This window comes from Filicampus tigris, chromosome 11, assembly GCF_054856515.1.
Source record: "Filicampus tigris isolate MCC_2025a chromosome 11, RoL_Ftig_1.0, whole genome shotgun sequence".
Lineage (NCBI taxonomy): Eukaryota > Metazoa > Chordata > Actinopteri > Syngnathiformes > Syngnathidae > Filicampus > Filicampus tigris.
Window position 1 is genome coordinate 10653380 of NC_141227.1, and position 19969 is coordinate 10673348.

At 39.9% G+C, this 19969-nt stretch overlaps 1 long non-coding RNA gene across 1 annotated transcript in view; it reads right to left on the reverse strand.

Annotated features, from left to right (window-relative positions):
* Positions 1 to 10382: 10382 nt before the first annotated feature.
* The window catches only part of LOC147139712 (uncharacterized), an 80232-nt gene continuing 70645 nt past the window's right edge, over positions 10383 to 19969 (reverse strand). The window contains exon 5 of the long non-coding RNA XR_015088730.1: positions 10383 to 10423. This is a non-coding gene — a long non-coding RNA (uncharacterized LOC147139712). The remainder of the gene's footprint in view (positions 10424 to 19969) is intronic.

The following is a 19969-nucleotide window of genomic DNA, read 5'->3' on the forward strand; positions in this document are numbered from 1 at the left end:
GCATGCCGTACATCCCATATTCTCTTTGTAGAACACACACATACATCTTTCTTTGGAAGGTGAGTGAGTCATGTTTGGCTTTTTGTATGTTGTAATGCAAACCATCGGGCTGTGGGAATAAACCCTTGGCTGCAGAAATGCCTCATTTCAGTCTTCAGTTCTCCCTCGTTAAGAGCCAATAGATCGTGCAAGCTTGACAGTGCAAACAGTATCAGCCGCTGACCAAGGCTGCTGGGGGTCCAAAGAGCCTGAGGACAAGAAACCGATTTTTCTCTTCGGCTGATGAGAAAGGTCACTGGTCACTCACCAGTGTAATATAATTTGGCAATAAAAAGAAATGGAGCTCGATGTAATGCGGATGAGAGATGTTGGCTGCCAAAAAACATCCACAAAGAGGGAGAAATATGACTCTGGCAAATTGGAGCGATTTTGGCACATACATGGGAAAATAAAGTTGACCAGGCCACAACTTGTAAACTGACACAGGAAGTGTTAGCTCAGTTTGGTGAGAAGTCATCCAAAACCGCAACACAATGCAATGTCAGAATGTAAAAAAAGTAGAAAGACTGACAGTGATCATAATGCTTATGGTCAAAAGACGCAACAGGAATGTTCGGTCTTCTTCTTTCAGTTCACACAGACGAACGAGTGATGAAGTTCAGAAAAATAGAGCAGCACTTGTAGACACGAAGGGCAGAGGAGACTATGTGTCATGGCTGTCTTTAGGGAAATGAATTAACACTGGGGAAAATGAGACACAATCCTATAAACACTGCCGCTGGCAAAAGAAGAAAGCCATGGTGACCAACATAAACCAGAAGACACAGTCAGGATGTAACACTCCCGCTACCATCCACTCCTCGCTCGCAGGCGAAAATGGCCGAATGGGAAACTGGGGGCTATGCAAGTCAGGAAGATGAGCCGTAAGACCTTGTTCAGTACATATTAGTCAGAAACATCTGCAGCACATTTGAATGAAAATCAGCCTCCTCTTATTCTACTGCCAAGACGCCTCTGGTTGACCCAGGCTGTACCTAACACGTAGTGGCACTGCGCAACCTGTACTACATCTGGTTCGCCTTAACAGCCTTAGCAACAACATCCAGCGCACACCGATAAGCTCTGAGGTGAGGCCACTGTAGCTCCATTTCTCCTCTCCAACTATCAGCAGCAAATGCTCCACTCCTGAAACAACACCCCCCGCCCCAACCCTTTCTTCTTTCAGTCCTTGCACCACGTCAACTCTCATCCTGCCTCTCGACATTTCAGGGTGCCTCACATCTGTTTGAAGTGGAAGAGGGGGCATTAGCTTTGGTTTCCTGCCCAAATCCAACACAAGCCGATCAAATGCATACAGGTATGATTTGGAGCAAGGGAATTCCTGTCCACTAAACACTAAACAAACACGCAGTTAATATACGGATGGTTGAAGCAGACACTGGTGTTACTCCTGCAAAGATTAAGTAGTTATGGGCTTGTCTATCAAAACATAACTGCTTTTTTACATGTGAGTGTGAATGGCTGTGTATCTACTGTACATGACCAGTTCAGAGTGTACCATTTTTTACAAAGTTGGATAGAGAATTAGCTATTTTGATGGGTCACAGACATGTTATTAGGGCACATTAGAAACTGTTGAAATGATGTGTGTGTGTGTGGGGGGTGTGAAGGTGTCAAAGTCTTATTTAAATAAAATGTAACACTATATCAAACCAGTGAGGCTGTAAAATACCCATGTTTTGTTTTTTAAATTCATTTAAGTAATGATTTTGTGCTGGGGAGGTAGGGGTGATGCTGTGAGGCTTGCTGTCAAATCCCAGGGGCTTTGGATTTCATTTTGCTGAGGTGGAAGTAGGACTTCTGCCCTTTCCTCTGGCAAATCTCACTCTAAGTAGCTCCACTAGATACTTAAGAGAGTCCCAGGAGATATTTATGTGTTGGCCCAATCCTGGTCAAATGTACTGTGATATTTGACCTCTGCCTCTACCGGATTATTCCTACATAAAGGTGCACATCCAAACAAAGTGAGGATACACTGCCATCTACTGGTAGAATGCACAGGCTGCCGATATATATATATATATATATATATATATATATATATATATATATATATATATATATATATACACATATACATACACACACACACACACACACATACACACCCACACACACACGCACCCACACACACACACGCATGCAGTACACACCACTCTAATAAATCACTCATCAAATCACGCATTTTCCTCATTACATAGCATTACAAGACTTAATAGGGAAATATGACTGAATGATGAGTGCACTGTGGGTTAATAAGGGTTTAATCAACTAAAATGAATGTGAAGTATAGGGTTGATCAGGCATTGAACCGATTTACAGCAGCTGAGCTATATTGCCATACTTTGTACCCTACATAGTTAAAAGGCTAATGAAAAAGATATTAGAATTAAATACGAGGTGAGCTCTGTGTGTGAGATAAATATGTTGGCAAAATGACCACTTCCTTATCGACAGGTAATGACTGAGAAAGGTCAGCACAATGTATTATTCAATCTCCAGTACATTCTTCTTCTTCTCCTCTTGTGCAATGTAAAGAACATAATGGCCTGTGTCTGTCAATAAAAAAGGTTTAATTAAAACAACATGAAAAATTGTCGAAGCCATATTAAGAGATGAAAAATACATGTGGTTGGGGTAATTCAAAATTGAGTAGCAGAAATTAGACTGCAAATCCATCATAAGAAGTGAAGATAAATATGAAAGATTAATTTGCATGCTAGTAATGAAAAACACTTGAAAAAAGCCACGCTACATCATGTTCCTTGAGGCTTAACAAGCATTACCCATTTTTGCACAAGATTATTGAAAAACAACAACGACATTAATAATACTAATGTATATATATTTATGTTTTAGGACATGTACACACACACACATATATATATATATATATATATATATATATATATGCGTATATATATATATATATGCGTATATATATATATATATATATACATATATATATATGCGTATATATGTATATATATATATATGCGTATATATGTATATATATATATATATATATATGCGTATATATGTATATATATATGTATATATATATATGCGTATATATGTGTATATATATATATATATATGCGTATATATGTATATATATATATATATATATATATATATATATATATGCGTATAGATATATATATATATATATATATATATATACGCGTATATATATATGCGTATATATATATATATATACATATATACGCATATATATATATATATACACATATATACGCATATATATATATATACATATATATATACGCATATATATATATATACATATATATATACGCATATATATATATATATATACATATATACGCATATATATATATACACATATATATATACGCATATATATATATACACATATATATATATATATATATATACGCATATATATATATATATATACGCATATATATATATATATATATATACGCATATATATATATACATATATACGCATATATATATATATACATATATACGCATATATATATATATACATATATACGCATATATATATATATATATATATATATATATATATATATACATATATATATATATATATATATAATACATAATACATATATGCAGGCGCAAACTTCTTCAACTGCTCAAAGCGTTTCAAGACTACTTGTAGCAGTTCTATTTTCTCCCACCATGCCAATTTACGCACTAGGTGGCAGTAAAGGACTCGGTATGACTCCATCAATGGCAATTAAAATCCCTGAATCTCTCGGTGAAAACAAGTGTACCGGTGGTTTGTGTAGTAATTCATTTACAAACATGATCTTGTATTAGGTTGAGCATTGCTGTTCAGGTTGTTGTTGTTGTTGTTAGTATTTCTGTTCAAAAAATGTTTCCTCTAACGTTCATATCAAGCCCTGGTTATCATTAACATAAATGATAAGTGTGTACTAAACAAATATTGTATTATGGTTGCAGATGTGCTCATTGCTCCTCTCTGTAGTTTTTAAGTTATCAAGTTAAATTGACCATAACTTGGTGTAAGTGACAGCTAGTGTGCTCAACTCTCAACCAGTGCAGATGGTGGTAATGTGATGGATCCCAGTGCTAGTCTGTGCAGGGTTTTATTTTCAATTAAAAAGACCAAATTATTTAATGAGGCTTGTGAATATTTTAGGGGAGCCAAAGCCCCCCTAAATAGGCCTAACAACACTACTGATTCCCGGCAAAAGCGGAAAACGAACACATTGGGGTTGCTCTGAGAAGGGTGGGGGGATGCGCTAATTTGTTCTGATTATTGATATGTGTGCACCCATCTTAAGTGCTTTGTCACAGTTTTGGGACTGAGATGTGGAAGAGGTTACATGTATATGATCCACACCTATTCAATACACACCAATCAAAGTGGCGTTATGGGATGTGGCTGACAAGGAGGAGATGGAAGTAGCACACAGAGGGGACCAATGAGAGGAAATGGTGCACATGATAAGTGCTGAATGGTAGGCCTGTGGGACAGACCTTGTCAGAGTGGCTGTTAAAGGGCTGCTATGCCAAGAAGAGAGATGACTGCAGAGGACAAGAAGTACAGACTGGGAGGAAAAACGTTACTCAGTGACAAAATATTAATATCCACTTGACAACCAATGAATTTTTTGTCTTGCGTTTCATGACCACTGTACTCTTTTTTTCCATAACTGCCGTGCAGCCCGAGTAGACTAATGGAAGATTATTACGTTGAAGGGTTCAGAGATGAGAAATAGGGTTAGCAGCATGTTTTATTCAGCTCATACGTTGAATTTCATGTTTTAGCACTGACTCGTTTGCATGAGTACTTTTTTTGCAGGGACCCAGAAATGTCTCGGTCTGACGCTGCTGTACTGTGCGTTGTTTTCTGCTCTTGTCTTTGAGCTTTTCATCTGTAGAGTCTTGCGGAGAAACAATGATGACCCAGTTCTGAGTTTGTCTCTGTCTTACAGCCAGCTCTCTTCTGTCCTAATCACGGGTGTCCCTCAGCTCCGAGAGCTGCCGCACTACCAAGGCACGAGTGAGAGAGGCGTGGGAGCTCAGGGGGGGTTGGTAGAGATAAAAAAGAGACAGAGAGGCGTGAACAAAGTCGGCATGTGCAAGAGAAGAAAACGTGAGCTAATCTCAGCAGGAGGAAAAAAGAGACGGGGTGACAAAATATTAGTAGGGATGGATGGATGATACATTCAGAGAGAGAAAGAGGGAAGGTTGACGCATCGCATCTTCTCCGATTCATCCCCTAAGGACAGCACATCTAAAGGCAGGATTGAGTCCATGACAGGCGGTTGAAGAGGGGAAACGGAGGCCTGACGCTTCATGCATCTTCACGTGCACAGATGTCTCTTGAGATAAGCAAAACCAGGTCATTCATCAGGTGTAAGGATACCTTTGCAAGGAAGGAGACATACTGGCCTTATGTAATAGAAGATACACAGGCACACATAACCTGCAGCATTCTTGAATCTCGTGCTGTGCTTTCCTCTACCACATGGAGTGTTTATTAAAATGGAACTAATAGGGTTGGCGTAAGATTATGGGAGATTATTGTCAGCATTTTATGTGGGAGAACAGCATTTGAGTTTGTGATAATCCACCAAAAAAGGGTTGCCTACATATTGGTAAGCCAGGATCATTTCAAGAATATTTTGAATTTTTAAAATGCCTATGAAAAATGTTGCAAGAAATTGTGTTTCCTCCAATTTTCCAGTGACATCGGGGAAATATAATACTTACAAATAAATCAATGAAGGCAACATTTTCAATTCTTATTTTTGTTTTTATTATTTATTTATATTTATGTATTATCTTTTAAAAAATGAATTTTAACTTTTTTTTGGGCCAGGGTACAAATCATGTTGGGCTTCATCGTATGCAGCGCTTGTATGTGCATGATTCAAAAATCCGTCTTTGTCGCTCCTTCACTGTCTTGTCCCCTAACGCTTTTCTTTAGTGCACCATATACCATCATTGGGTGACAGGGTCGTCATCATCCTGGAAAATGAGCCTCCTTGCTCACTCCTTTATGAAGATGATTTAACCGTCGCTGTTCTTTCATGACTGTTGCGAATTCTGTCTCTTGTGTCTGTGTGGAAGCTCCCCATTTTTTTTTTAGCTCATGCCGGGAGGTGATGTTCCACCATGTCTTAATCAGTCTAAGCACCAAGAAATTACAGTTATATTCTTTCAGTCGTATATTTCAGATTGACATGATTTTTTTTTCATTCAGTTCATTCATTCATTGTGTGAGGTTATGTTTATGTCTATTGTTTGAACTGATACAAATGGCATAAGTGGGTTTCACGTATACTGTATAGCACTTATCTACATTTCAGTCTTTGCTCAAAGATGTCTCATAAAAGGTCATTGTTGTTGGAACACAACCTGGATTTGTAGTTTATTTTCTGCTACAGGTTGTAATCATCCGGCAACATCCATTGTTTGGGCCCTCACTTACTTTCATACACATTCCTGAGAGAAATCAGTGTGACACATTGATGGACTTTGAGACTCTTTTGTGATTAAGAGTCAATTCTTGAAACATTTTTTTATCTGTGACAGACTCCACACATAAAGTTCAGGCATTTAACAGTTTTGGTCTTATGAGTGTGGTCTGCTCCGATAATCTCAAAACAGAACACCACACACCCCCACACACACACACCCCCACACACACACAAAGATTCCTCCAAAGTCCTCTGAGGCAGAGCTCTCGCATGGTCACATGGGATCTTACAAACACAAAGCCGAGCAGACACTTTGCGGGTATGTATCGATGGTTGCCGAGTGTTTGTGAAAAGGACCGAAGAAGGGGGCATGGTGAGCTGGGAATGTCGGCTATAAAAGACATTTTGCTTTGGAAAATACTTCCTGCCATTTGGGGAACCCGCTTTAATACAAAAAAACAACACCACAAAGAACATATTTTATTTGATTTATCGCTGCTTCCTTGTTTGTCAGTCAAGGCACTATTTTGATTGTCTACATTCCATTAACCTCACAGGACACAGAGTCAAAGGGATTAAGAGAACTCGGCTGTCCCCACATACATAAAGATTTTTTGTTGTAAATATTAAACATGTTTAATATTTAAGATTGTTGGGCCAACCTGATTTGTTCCCTATTATCGGGACAAGTACAATCTTAACACACTGAGGTGTGTTGATCCCGAACTCAACTCAACTTTACAGAACACTTTTAGAACAAGCACCGCTGCATACAAATTGCTGTACATGGCGTAAACATCAGAAAACAAAGATAATTAAAACAAAGTAATAACATAAAAACAGTACACTCCATAAAACACCAAGCCAATGCCGAGCCTGATGCTAAGTCAAAAGCCAAAGAATCAAAATGTGTTTTAAAACAAGTTTAAAAAATGGACAGAGAGGGCGCTTGCCTAATGTTCAACATTCCAAAAAGAGGAACCAGCAGCGGAAAAACTTCAACGCCATCTGTGCTTCACGTTGTCCTCTAAACCTCTAGAAGCGTTTGGTCTGCTGACTTGAGGCACCGAGCAAGTGCATAAGGGTGGAGGAACTCAGAGATGTAAGGTGGTGCGAGACCATTTAAAGATTTAAATACAAAACAAAATAAGTAAAGTAAAATGAATTCTAAAATGTACAAGGAGTCAGTTTAGGGAGTCCAGAATTGGAGTTATGTGCTCCCTCCCTTGAGCTCCAGATGGTAGATGAGCAGCTGCATTTTAGACCAACTGGAGATGCTTGAGGGGGGACTGGCTGACTCCAAATTAAGTGCATTACAGTAATATGACCAAGATGTAACGACAGCATTCCTGTTTCTAACTGTTGTTGAGAAAGGAGAGGCTTGACCTTATCAGCTGGCTTAAATGGAAAAATCTGGATTCAACAGCAGCATTCATTTGCCAGTCATATTTATAATCACTCTCCAATTTAAAATCCAAGTTTGAGACAAGGCACCGGGGTCCCAAGTCAGCGGGGTGGGATGTACAAGGGCCATTGGGACCAAACACCGTAACTTCTGTTGTCTTTCCATTGAAATTCAAGAAGTTGAATGCCATCCGGGCCCACCTCTGCCGTTATACAGATAGGCGAGTACCACAGGTTTTTCATATCATAAAATAAATGTTGGAGCAAAAAAAAAAAAAAATGAAGAAAAATCTTTTCAATCTTTGAACAAATGTTGAAACGAAAATAAGAACTTGCCTAAAATAAGACATGGATTCAAACAAGAAAAAAGTATTTTGCTATAGTGCTCCATGTTGATGTCACTCAGGTCGACTCTCAGTGATGCAAATGGACAGGAGAGTAAACGCTGGCGAAATTGTGCATCCAGCATGAAAACATCTCCAACTCGCAGGCAGCCCTGTGACTGGGTTAGTGCCAGCTGGGGACTGTAGGGATGGATTTGACCTTGCCTGTTTATACCCATATCTGGCAAACCACCCATGCACAAGAGACATATTGCAAGATATTCTAATACGCCGGTTTAATGGGGTAAAAAGATTTGAACAAGTGAGGATGCTGTTTCTTCCTTCAACGTATCATTCCCAATAAGTAATGTCGGTATGACCACTGCATGAGTGTGTCCTGTTCAGTATGTCTGAGGGAGGGGAAATGTGACTGAAACAGACTTAACGGTCAAGGGTGCCAAAGCTGGCATGGCAAAGACTTGGCAACATACAGGCATTAAGCCGACACATGGGGGAAGGGGGGCTTCCTTGCCTGGAAGGGTGGGCTTGTCAGAGCTGAGAGAGCACATATCAATGACTTCTAAGCTCTCTGAATTATGCTAAAACATGTCTCCTTGAGGGAGCATGGTGTGGAGTTGAAAGTCAGTCAAGGACAGAGCAGCGCCGCGTGAAGCCCCACTTCTCTTGCTGTTTGGGCAATAGCTATGTTTAAATAAATTGATATGTACAACAAAATGTGACTTAGCATAGTAAGCTATAGTAAGTATGTAAAAAAATGCACATGGTAATTCTACTGCATGTAATTTGATTCTGACGATGTGATATATATCTGTGCCATGTTGAGATGAATTACACCATCAGCCCTTGTTTTTCCTCTACTTTACATAAGGTGACCTTGGGTGTAATGTAATTTACAGCTAAACGACAGGTTTGCTGCTCACGGTGCTGCCGAGTTGCACGCTCGTGTTGTGACATATTGCTGGACAGGTTTGTACAACGAAATGATGCAATCCAATGCTTGCATATATCACCATCTGCAGAGCTTACAGTGATCCTCTCTATCTAAACGGCATGAGAAACAGCTCTGGCATGATGATGTCTTTTTGGTGAAGTATCTTCCCGCAGCACAACTTTGAAAGAGTGAATACGTAAAATGGATGCGCATTGGTGAGACCTGGTATCTCGTGCGGTCCAAATGTGACATGGGCTGTGCCTCCATGCTCCGCCAACCACCGACTGATGATGTGAAATATTGATTTGCATGTCCACCCACATCAACGCGCCTTGGCTTTGCTGTCAAGTTCATTTAGAAGAGGCCCCTTTTAATGGGCCTTTGATGCCAAGCTTGTGGCAACAGCAGAGGTGCCGAAAGAGGGTGGAAGAAGTCCCGCAGGGCGGAGAGGAGAATGCAAACACGAGGCCAAAAATGGGATAATGCTGCTCTCATAAAATCTCACCGGTTTCATAATCAGCAATACGCAGGCTACATGGGTGCACGCAAGCTGTGTATGGGGCATAAACCTGCAGTAATTCATGCAATGGTAATGTGTTGTTGGTGCCTCATATGAGGTTGTACACTGTACTTTTCAATTAGCATTTCGGCATGGATACGCTCTTCTGCTTCACAAAAGCAGCCGGCAGCCTTGCCGGAACACACCCACACACGCACACCCCTACACACGCATACACACTTACGCTATGCACACTTATGTACAGTCAGAGAGTAAGAGAAAATGCTTTATGAGTTGCATTGGACACAGAATGGCCTTTGCAGAAAACAAGAAGTAAAAGATTACTCTCCCATTCCATTGTGAGAGTCAGTCTATCTATGAACAGATTTCAGACTGAAAACTGATGCCGCACGCGACTACGAGAGATAACAAGGTGACCTTTTCATGTACACGGCTGAAATGACCAACTACCGGTATGTTAATGCCTCGATTCAAAGCTGCTTTCGCCCCCAAAAAGAGATGGGTTTTGCTATGTGTTTTCTTCATACTGATGACAAAGTCGCAGGCTCCACATCTCCACACACATTTGTGTCGAGGCATTTGTTTTCCACTTTTTCTCCCTCTCGGTGAATCGTGGAGGCTGCCTCAGTCAGACAACCGCAGTCCATCATGCAGCAAGAGACACCTGTGGCCTTTGTTCTCACTGCCATGGTCCCTGACATTGTGTGAATTGTAGAGGGAAGAGGTAATCCATTGAGACAAGTCAGAGTGGCACAGGAAATGAGCAAAAGCTGAGAAAAAGGTGGCGCAACAGAATGGAAGGGGAAGGTCACGTCACAATTAACTACACTCAGTAGAGTGTACACCTGTGCCAAGGATGAACTGTTATTAAAGTGAACAAATCATTGAGCACCTCCATTTGTCCATATATTAGCAGCCCATTTAGGGAGGATGATTTAAGATGACAGGACTTTCCTGTCCCATTTTTCATTCTGGGCCAGAATGGAGTTCTTCTATCGCATCTATCTATAACTAAAAAGCAAAAAGAACAAAATAGTAAATAAAAGTCAAAACATTGTGGCGCTCTATGTTTTTTGTCTCTATGTTTCGTTGGCTGTGTTCATTCCCGGGTTTGAGCAAGGCTGTGGATTTGCCCGTATGTGCTCTCTTTGTCCCGCTCTGTACTTCTTAGTGGTAACATCCGTTTTGCTGTCAGCTGTGGCTGGTTGCCTCACTTTTTATGTTCCAGAAGGAACGATGATTTCAATTTGTTCACCTTGCTTCTCTTTCGCTTGTTTAATTTATCATTTAGACTCATTTTAATTCACTTCGCCCATCTTTCCTCGCAGTAAAACAATAAGAATTGGCATTAAGAGTTATTAGCAATGCTTTTAATATACTGTACATTTATCGAAGGTGATTATTTTTTTCATGATTTTTGGCACCACCTGGAGGTCACAACATGCTTAGCATCGCCAAATGTGCTGAACGGGCGAGCCAGCCCTTCCATTAGAGATAATATGTAAACTGTAACAACCAGAGCTGGGCAGTCCGTCCCTGAGCTGGACCGGTCGGACACTCCGGCCCGGCCGGATGCCCATTTTTTAGTCAAATGGACATCTCTATCTTTTAAGTCGCCAGAGAAGCATAAACCTCTGCCAAGGGTGAATTTAAACTATTTAACAATGAACAGCTATTCATGATGTAATGTGAATGGGATTCAAATACATGAACAAATACTGATATAACGCAAATACGGTGCTATGAATACTGTACAAGATGATTGAAAATAATTCAAAGAAATTACAGACTATGTTAAATGATTATTTTTTGTTTTGCTTCAACAACAAACAACAACAACAAAACTACTAGAGAGAAATGTATAACAAAAACACACTTTTTAAAGGCAGAACCTTCTTGGTGAAGTTACAGTAATAAGGACACAGAGTCCACCATGACATTATAGCATGCAAGGGGAGTCATTTTTTTGTGCTGCCCTGAGTGCAAATAGAGGTGAGTCACTATATGCCAGCAAAGTGCTATAAAAGAGGCCAATTCCAACACAGCCACGAGGGGACAATGTTGTGTGAGACAGGTTGAAGAGAGGAAATGAGGTGAAGGTAAGTGAGACAGGACGGATATAGGTCTCCTGCTATTAGCTCTTCCTGTGTCCCACTTCTGAAGATTTGCATCATCCTTTATTTATTTATTTGCATGCAAAATATAGGTCAGACCATACATTTTTAATAGTTTTGCAGATTTAATTCAAATGTCTGCGAGCAACCCCTGCGAGAAAATCTGCCTTTGACGCTGAGAATAAAATGGGATGAAGACAACACACAATGCACATCAGCGTGCAATGTTGCTCGGTAATGCCCCGGCGAATAAGGCTATGGTGTGATTAAATACAGTACATTGTCTATTCAGACGACATGCTATGCTATTCGAGGTGAAAAGAGGACAGAAAAATGTAGTTGACTACCAGATCAGTAATGGTTTGTATATCATAAAGGTTAAGCCCCTAAAATAGGCCTTTGACTTCAAGTCATGATGCAAAGGTCACTTTTGGTATTGGTGTACCTTAGGGTCATGCGAATAAATGTATCCTAAAACACAAATGAAACAATACTCTTTATTTCAAACACATTCTTTTTTTCAAAAATGACTGCCAGCTTGAGAAAAATGCTCTAAAGTGCATGTCTTTGCTTCTGTTATTGCTATAATGAAAAAAATGGTGTCAAAGTATATATTTTTGGGTGGGGGGCGGTTTGGGGCCAGAAATGCCTCCAAAATAGGCTTCAAGTTTTATAAGACAAAAGTTCTCGCCATGGCACGACATCCCTGATTTACACTCACATTCACACCATCAATGAGTGGGAACTGAACCCACACTGCCAACACACGTCAGCCGAGCGCACCACAACACCATCAGTGACAATTAGTCAGTAGTTAGTTTTATTAGAATGAGCTATCTAGTTAGTCACTAGTTAACAGCATTGTAACTACTGAATCTTGCTAGTAAATAGTTATCTTTGTTTATATAGGCCTCTCAAGTATAGTCGGTGCCCCTTTTTGGAAAATGTGTGTAATTAAGGTAGAAAGTATGATCTCACTCGTGTTGTAGGATACATTTATTTCTATGACCTCAAGGTACTTCGATGCCAAAGGGAACATTAGCATCACAAATCGAAGTCAAAAGTCACTAAACTCTACTAGTAATATGCAGAGGTGGGCATTCCGTCAGACTAACGGACGCCCATTTTGCTGACGATTGACGGGACACCTTTTTAAAATGATGGACTGACAAATGACGGAAGTGGGTTTTCGTTCGTCATTGTAGTCACTGGCGGACGCCCATTTTTTGGACGTTTTTGGGGGGGACTGACTGACGGAACAACAGACTTCTGACGGATTGTCTGACGGACTGACCGACTGACGATTACAATTCAGTTTGTCACGAAAAATGATGGATGACAAATGACAGACCAGCAAACTGTAATAAAATGCCCACCTCTGGTAATACAAGTCAATGGAGGACAGTATCGTCCATAAGTGCTTTCAATCCAAGCATGATACACATTCTGCACCTGGACCAAAACATGTCTGACACACACAAATTTACATCATAAGTGCATCTTATCTGATTCATGGTTGGGTTGATAAGTCAAGCTCTATTTCTAGGAGGCATTATGAGCCTCCCGGCTGTAACTGGCCTTTTCCACTTTTTTAACATGAAAGAGAAAAGGAAAATGCCACTTCATAACCGCGACTATACTGTTACCAGGAGACTCATGTTGATACTAAGCCCAACCAGTGCACTGAAAGCTTTATTCGCTTTCTTAAACTACATGACACATGGACTGGAGTAAAGATAAATAAATCCAATTTATCTGGTTGGCATAAAAATACAGGGATTATTTTATTTATATCCTTGGTGAGCCAATGACACCACTGTGGCATATGAGATCATCCTTATTCCAAATACTTCATGCTGAAATACAAGGCAACCTGTGGAGAAGCATCAAGCTTTCAACTATGAAAACCCATCTGTGGTAGTATGAGCCATTCTGAGCCACTGCCCAGCTGTTTAAGCCATAATTCAAATGTAAAATGTAATGTGTAAATGTAGCCCTCAATATACAGCAATTTACAATGCTGAGATTCCCATCATCTTGATTTTAATCAGCACTGTGAAAAATATATTGAATTACAGGTATAGCTATATAATACAAAGCATTTCCTCGGGTGAATATTATCTCCTGAAGGAAGAATTAAATAGGCAAAAATCAATAATCGTGTACTATCAGACAGCCGGACTGGGGGAAAACAACATTTTTTTTTACTAGTATTATTTTACGCTTTGTCTGGAAATGAAATTGCCAAGAGAACAACAATTGAACCATTGTTAAAGCTGATATGTAAGAAATGATTTATTTTTCTGTGTGAAACATTACACTCCCTGCTTGCCTCAAACAAAAGTAAAGATGTTAAAATTATTATAAACCTGTATGTATGAACTGTATACCCTATATTGAGGAGGTCAAAACTGAATTCAGTCTTGAGCTTGAGAATCATCTAAATATGAAAACCCAAATGCATAATGCTAACCTAATTGCGAAACACTAGAAACCACGAGGAAGTAACATCAAAAAAATAATATGGAGCTTCCTTGTTCTGGGTTCCAATATGAACCATATTTCAACATAGCATTCAAGCATGCCCCTGTGGATGTAGTATAAGAATGGCCTGCTGTGTTAGAAGGCTCATGCAAAACAGTAGCTATGCATTTATAGCGACCCTTCAAAGAGCATGTGTGCATGCTACTACAGTATATAACTAAAGGTACTCCACTGGCTATCAAACACCAGTGGCATGACAATCATTTGAGTGGTTATGACTGTGTAAAAATAGCAGCACAAATAACACATTTTGCTCTCAGAAGAATAGTTTTATGGGGATTTTAAGACATATTTTGATTTTGTGGAACTCTACCAGACCGCAGCATATACCACAGTGAATGAACATTATTTCACAACCATTGCTACAATTAAAATCTGCCTCATCAAAACAATATTCTCATTCCATTGTATTTCCAAGTCAAAAAGAGAAAATATCTTTTTTTCCCCTTACATATGGTTCCCAGTTCAAGATATGTTATGAGAGCAAACTGAGATTATGCCGGCTGGGCTCACATTTTACAGAATAACAATATAACAGCCGTATTGTAAATTATTTGGGGCAGCTGGGGAGGGTGAAGAGATCACTCTCAAGATGTTACGCTTCCGTGAGTCACTGATTTGATGATGTACCGTATGTGCTCAGTCTGACTGAGGAACACAGTGTAATGCTTCAAGCTTCTTTCACTTTGGTGGGATCATAATGTGGGAGCTTGTAAAGCACACTCATTGGACAAAATATTAGGTATGCCTGCACCAACCAATGCCATCAGATAAGAGCTGGATGAAAATAAGTTGCTATGACAAAGCTCAATTATGATGACACGTATATGCGTCATACATACACACATGCTTGAATAAAAATAAATTGTATATGAACTTCCCAATTTACTAAAGCATATTTTATTAATGTGGGTGCAATAGTCATACTACATTGTACTTATATATTTTTACATGTTTAAAATTCAAGCAGCTAAGGTACCACAACCAAACCAGTATGATGAAATGCAGTTTTATGCCACTGCAAACTAAAAACACAACACATATTCAAGATTCATATAAGCGAATGACTCTTTATTGTTTCACACTATTTACTGCTATCATTTTCACTCTGAAAACTAAGCTGCAATATGCTTGTTATGAGCCATGCCATATTGTGGCTGAACACATTATTTTGGAACGAGATGAGGAGCAATTTCAAAAGCTGTTATTTGTTATACTGTTTGAAACACCGGCAAACCTATTGTGGCCATAAAATATTTTAAAATCTTCTCCCATATTACTATAGACACAATTCTCTAAAATGGGTCTGGAAGCGGCCTGGGTACATAACTGTATTTCACTCTGATTGAATAATAACCAAAAGGATTATGATTAATATGTACTATACTGGATGGAAAATGATGAACACTGAATATATCCAAATTAATGCGGGCAGCCCGAAGAGATTGAGGAGTGATCACTCAGTGAAATGGTGTAGACCTCAACCTGGGACTAATACACAGCAGAACAGTACATCCATCTATCTATCCATCCATCCATTCATCATGTCATGGGTAAGATGGCGCCTATTACATTTGACCAGCATTCACTTTCACACCATAGGAACTTCCCACTCTATTTTCGTAGGCAGGCACCTTTGTGCTTGACGTGCAAACGGATGCATCTTCATTTTGGTGCTGGCTCAAGTCTAGTCTACCGTTTTTGGGTCCGTGTTGCGTCTCTCTGGGTGTTCCGGCGCACGGAGCTGCCTCGCTCCCAACGCACCTGATAATTTGGTCACAGAACGTTGAATGCGCTTGGTGTAAAAACAGGCGCATATTAATTTTCGAGCCAGGGCAAGCACAAAAATAGAGCCCTTCATATTCAACTGAGTACGGAAAAAAAAAAGTTATGGAACAATTGAAACAGATGCCAAGGAAGGGTGTGAGTAAAAAAAACAATAAAAAAAACAAACGAAAATACTGAGGCTGCATCACGATTGTGATAAGGCATCACGTCAAGTATATGGAGAAATCGTTGTCGAATTTATAGTAGGCTAAAATGTGCTCTGTGATTCCTGTACACTATCCATTTGTCATGAAATCTCATGTGTTAATCTGTTCCCTCTGACTGACTTCCATATTTCATTTGCTGATTGTGCATGTGTGGGAGCATGCACAATCAGCGTGTGACACTGAGTGGGCAAGTTTTCAAGCAGAGCAGACAAGCTCTACATTGGACCTGGGCGGCACGTCGGGGACAGCTGGATGTTTTCATGCCCCTGTAATGCTGATTGCAGCCCACGAGCCCCTACCAATTATAAATCAGCTTCACAGCACTCAGGGGTGAAATACAGCAGCAACGGAATGCTGCTGCTCTACTGTACAAGAAACCTTGCTCGAATTGTGAGTGCAGATGGTTGCTTTAAACTGTTTGATATGTATGAACACAACATTTTGGGGAATTAGAAATGTGTTTCAAAACATTTTGCCATTCATCCATCTTTTATAGCGCTTGTGCTCAGAGTCGCTGGACTGCATCCCAACTGACTTGGGCAAGAGGAACGTTAAAGCCCAGAGTGATCACCGAGCAGTTGCAGATATTTTGACATATTTTAAGAAATTACACTGTGCTGTCTTTCCTTTGAGCATATAACAATACCTTTTACGTCAATCATATATGCTTCATTACATTAACCAAAAACTGAGGAGAGAAAAATGACATGCATCATAGAATTTGTGTTATTTAGTCAATTTAGGCTCTTCATTGAAAGGACGTAAAGGTTAAATGCTTGAGTAGTAGGATTTAGAAGGATTACATTGATTGGCAGCTGTCCTTCGGAGATTTATTTGAAACCACAATTTGTGCATTGCTGGTGTGCAGCCTCACATACAGTCCATGCCGCAAGAAAAATATAAACATGTTTTTGTTCCCATTTCACATTAGTTTTTGAATTGCGCGAGATAATCTAATCAGCAAGATTCATGCAAACACATTGGTGAAATCGTACTAAACTGGAATTCTCGTAGTAGAGCTAACACACATGGACAATGCGGTTAAAAATCAATGTAGTTATTTACAACAAATCAAATGAATGTTACTAAGGTTATTTTCCCCACTAGCATCCTTTAGTCTGTTTCAATCGAATTCTAGTTACTCTTCCACCTTGTGGATTTGTGAACACTGTAATCTCATTTGGATATGGAAAACAAAGCACTATCTCGGTTCCATTCTAAATGACCTCTGGTGCGGTTAAGTTGTTGCAAGAAACCAACTAAAAGGACTATATGTATCAGATTTGTATACACACATGTAGAGACTAACGATGATATTTATAGATCATTGTGGTGAGGTAAAGAGACGACGCCGCCGACTGCTTTTCAGTACGTAAAAGAGGATAATGCACTCGTGACGTAAGGTAAATGCATGATACTTAATTGACATAAAGTCACGTCAACCTCATCAGTGCACACTGGAAGCTGACCGAGAGTGCAAGGAACTCTTCTACGCCTACCTGCACTCGGCCATAAATAAAGCAACCTCCACTGACAAGCTCATTTCTCCATCAGGGGTTTCTACGCAAGAGTGGGCTTTGACGGTGCGTTAGAGGGATGTGCTTGGGCAGCACGGTGTTGGCAAGCTCAATGAAAATGCTCTCTGCCTCCTCACTCTGCTCTGAGCATCGACTGGTCATCACTAACACCTTGTTCCAACTGAAGAACACATTAAATCCCTCCTGGCAACACCCCCGCTCCTTGATTACATCATTGTCGGACAAACTGACAGGACAGAGGTTCAAGGCAGTTTGTCTTTCTACACTACGGCATGACTCGGAAATCTGGACTCCCCACCAGAGGCACATACGAACCCTGGAGGACTTCCACATCCGTTGACTGCAAAGGATTCTGGGTGTGTCCTGGGAGGACAAGATGCAGCTTCACACCCTCCAGTGTCGCCTATCCATACGTCATGTAGCAAGCCCTGAGGATCCTGAATCGGCCACATGGCCTATATGCGCTGCCGCAAATAAAGAGCAATATTAATACTGTATATTACATTTGAAACATTACATTACATACACTGGTCAACAGAAAACTTGAATCAAAGATGGCTGTATGCGTCCCTAAACCTAAAAATGTCATTACGTTTTCATTTCAGGTTCTAAGTTTGACTGATAAAAGCTTGCGCAATATGGATTTTACCATGCGCTGTGGTTTATAGCTATTTATTCAGAAAATAGTTCCATCTGTTGCTGAACCTAATGCTTAATTCATAAATGATAGTGAATATTACTAGTATTTATTAAATTATGATGATGATTATTATTAAAACCTGACATGCTAGAGAATAAACGAGGGCCGATTCGGAATCAGCGCAAAAAATTCATCTAGGAAAGTTGCATTTTAAAAAAATTGCAAAAGATTTGTTGACCAGTGTTATCATTGTAAATGATGCCATAAGCAAGCAGATGAAAATCGTTCAATTACAGATGTTACACCCCACTTTGTGTTTCTCACTCATTAGTTCATACAGAAAATCGTTTTCCCTTATTTGCATTACTACACCAGCTGCTGGCCAACCAGAGAGATCTTATGGTTTGTTGTGCCACTGAAACCAAACCATTGGAAAATTCTCAACTGTTTCAGACGAGAGAAAGTCAACTGCAGTGTATGAAGTGCAACGCCATAATTGCTAAGAGGGGAAATGGGATTAGATACGAGAACATTTTTGACAAACCAGAACCAAAACTCAAATATGTTTGTCATTGTTATGTCATCCACCGATTTTCGATAGCGCTTATCCTGTTCGGTATCCTGGGGGAGTGGAGCCGATCACAGTTGACTTGGGGGGAAAGTCAAGTTGCATACCGGACTGGTCACCAATCAATCAAATGACACAAACAATCACACGCCACATTGTTGTTGTTTGTTGGTAAAAATAGTTATAGAATGATGCGCCTTTCGTAGCAGCCAACACACTATTGTGATTAGTGCCATTTTGTTTGGGTTACGTACAGTAATAAATTCAGAAAAGGTCATTCCCCCACCCCATGGGGCTGAGGCAATCAGGAAACATTAACTGTGAGAAGGTTAAGCCATCGGCTTTCATTGCAGCACAAAGTAATTAGTGAAAATGAATAAAAAGAGGTGTTGGTGACATATACAGGACCCAAATTGCTGTGAACAATTTCATGTTAACACAGTCTCAGAGATTAGGCTGACGGATGGAAAAGGATGGGGAGGTGCGGCAAGGGGGTGTTCTTGGCTAGAAATGAATTAAGAATCGTCTTTGAAGGGCTTCTCCCATGTGCTCCACAAAACCATATCTCACTTTTTAGCTTTTCCACAGCTTTCTGCCGGGACTATTTACTCTCAGTTCAAAAAAAGCTAATCTCCCTCCTGACCTTCTCTTGCACCACAGTTTGTTGATTAATACACACACAAACACACACCAGTGTGCGCATGCAGACACACACACGCGCACGCACACTATGGAATTTCATGTTCCAATATAGCACATTGTGGTCACCCGACAGTCTCCAAATTGCAACAAGCATCAGCATCTGGCCAATGCTTTGACGTGTCCTAACAGCGGTGTGAAAT